At 36.5% G+C, this 2,726-nt stretch overlaps 1 pseudogene; it reads right to left on the bottom strand.

Annotated features, from left to right (window-relative positions):
• Positions 1 to 550: 550 nt before the first annotated feature.
• On the bottom strand, positions 551 to 1,736 carry LOC115474330 (annotated as a pseudogene).
• Positions 1,737 to 2,726: the final 990 nt, after the last annotated feature.

Here is a 2,726-nt window from a genome sequence, read left to right as displayed (position 1 = left end):
ATTTAGCCTTATTAGGGGAAGGTGCGCTGATCTGAGAGATCCTTTTATAAAATATTTATATAGATAAATACTGTGATTTTGAACTCAGTAAGCTATGATAAATGTATGTTGAAAAAGGACTGAAGCTGAGCATTTTTTGACTGATTGGATTTTCTGAAGGCACAATTGTTCACAAACTGAGCAATCACCCTGGCAACAATGGTTGAAAATCTTCTGTCATATTTATCTTGTATTTTTTGAACATTTGAAGAGCATTTGTTGGTACTGCAAAAACACAAATGTATGCAAAAAGTTGTCTGATTTATTGTGGCATGCTGCATGTGACTGCATCGTCTAAGGTATTTTCCCAGGCAGCTTCATCTTGAATGAGGCCCATGTTTTTGGCGGCATCTTGGAAAGTATTGTAAAGAACACCTCTAATTGTTTTTAGCTCTTCAAATGACTTTGCCCCTGGTTTGTGTAGTAAAATTAGCCTTAAAAAAAAACGCTCAGGGTCAGCTGAGAAATGAACTGAATACATTCTTCCAATTGTTTTGTCATGTCCTGTTTTTCAACATTTCCACTTTCGTTCTTTTTTGTCAAAAGTATAGTACATGGGAATATCTACGTACAAAATGTTGTTTGGAGGGTTATGTTCTGCATTAAGTTTAAACCAAGCTGTTAAAGTGGTGTCCCTTGTTTTAGCTGTTTGCACTGCAGCCTCAACGTTGTCAGGGTGGAAAACAATGTTTTGTTGATCCGGTAAGTGAACTTCCAATCTCTGGATGGTATGTGTTTGGTGATGCATTTCAAAGTCATTTAGTTGCCATGCAGCTTCGGGAGCACTAACATATCTAGAGTCAGTAAAAGTTTTAATTTCATCATGTTGCAAAGTTTCTTGCTCAGTAATAACCACATTAGCACAATCGTGTCCTTTATAGACATATTTAAAGAGGTGCTTAACACTTTTAATAGATGCACATACTTCTACATTTATATGGCAGTTGTACTTTAAAAGTAAAAAAGGGTTATAAGGGACAACCCAAGCGTTATTAATGAATTTTCCATGTAAGAGCGTACCAATACCATTATCCCTTCTGCGATACTTAGGATAGCCATCACAGTTCTCAACAGTTTCATTTTGGAATGGTTTTGGGAACTGTTTTGAGCACTTCCCATGAAGCATGCAGGGGAAATGTAAGTTACTGTCAGTGCATGGGCCATGTATCATATGCTTAGCAACTGTTGCATGGAGACGTGGGAAGTTGTTTGGTTCTGGAATTTCTGCACTTACGATTTTATCTATTATTTCATTTGTTTTTGGTTTGTATTCTTCTTTGAGGATAATTAATATATGTGCATGAGGTAAACCACGTTTTTGAAATTCAATGACATGAATTTTTTGCAAGAGGCACACCAAATATATGTTCTTTGCATATATCGTCTAGTAGTTGTTTAAGTTTTAAATGAAACACCCTTGCCAATAAGTCAGGTCGAAATTATGGTGCCTGTCTTTTGTTTAGATTTTCAGTAATTTCTTCCCATCTTGGGTTGCAGGTCATAGTAATAAACAGATCAGGTTTGCCATATTTTCTAACTATTGCCATCGCATCTTGATAATTTTGATGCATGTTTCTTGGGCTCCCAGGAAATGTTGATGGTAAAATAAATGCCTGGCCAGGTATGATTCCTCGATGTGCAGCTTCACTTGTAAGGTGGTCCATTAACCCAGAGTATTTTTCTACTCTTAAGAGATTTTGATTTTTTTCGAATATAATTTAGTCTGTTAGCCTCTGTTTTAATATATGCATCCACAAAATATTGTTGTGTAAGTTTTCCAGCACTAAGAAAAGGGTTGAATTGATCTCTTATAGCGAAACGGTACCCATAGTACTGCATTTGTGTAACTCGTACTCTTGTGTTCTCGGTTTTGCGACGCAGGTGCATAATACATGTTGGTTGTTTATTCAAAGGAATATGTATCCCCCAGCTCTGATCTCCATATGGGAAGAGTAATGGATAAACCATTGGTTCAAAATTGGGATCCAACACACTGATGATCTCAGTTTTGTTCATGTGGCTTGTTTCAGCAATGTATGATCAGATCTCTATGTAAAGGAGGTTCACCATCAGTATTTTGAAAAATGAAAGCCACCTCATTTGCTTTAGGTGCATTGTATCTTCTTTGATCATTTTTGCGATCTTGAACAATGGCCATTGAAACAGTTGGAGGTTCTATTCCTAGATTATTAGCTTCAGTTATGCATTCATTTTCTACTTCGTATAGCATCTTGCATGCGTCTGCAAATGGATTTTCCTGTACCATGAAATTGCTCAATTCTCTCATTAATGTATCATTGATGTCTACATTTGGTGTCATTTGTAGTCTGTGGACTGCTGCCTCATCTAGGTCAAGAATATATAATTGAGCAAATTGTCTTTGATTTTCATTTTGAGGATGCAGTGCTCCTGTTCTGTGGTAAATAGTACCATTAATTCTAAAACAATAAGGGCCATATCCGGGTGGTGGTACAATGTTAGCTCCCATGGAGGCAAAAGCTAAGGAACTGTTAATGGACCTAATGTTTTGTAAAATGTTTTTTGAAAATTCATGTTCCCCGGAGAGAAGGTGTTGTATGAATTCATTGCACCTAATTTCAGGAAGTTGTACTTTCCCCTTACTACAGCATTGTGTAAATAGGTTATCAAAAGGTGTTTCATTCTGAAAATGTTTTGCATTGCAAAAT

Source organism: Microcaecilia unicolor, chromosome 1 (assembly GCF_901765095.1).
Source record: "Microcaecilia unicolor chromosome 1, aMicUni1.1, whole genome shotgun sequence".
NCBI lineage: Eukaryota > Metazoa > Chordata > Amphibia > Gymnophiona > Siphonopidae > Microcaecilia > Microcaecilia unicolor.
This window is presented reverse-complemented; position numbering and strand designations above follow the sequence as displayed.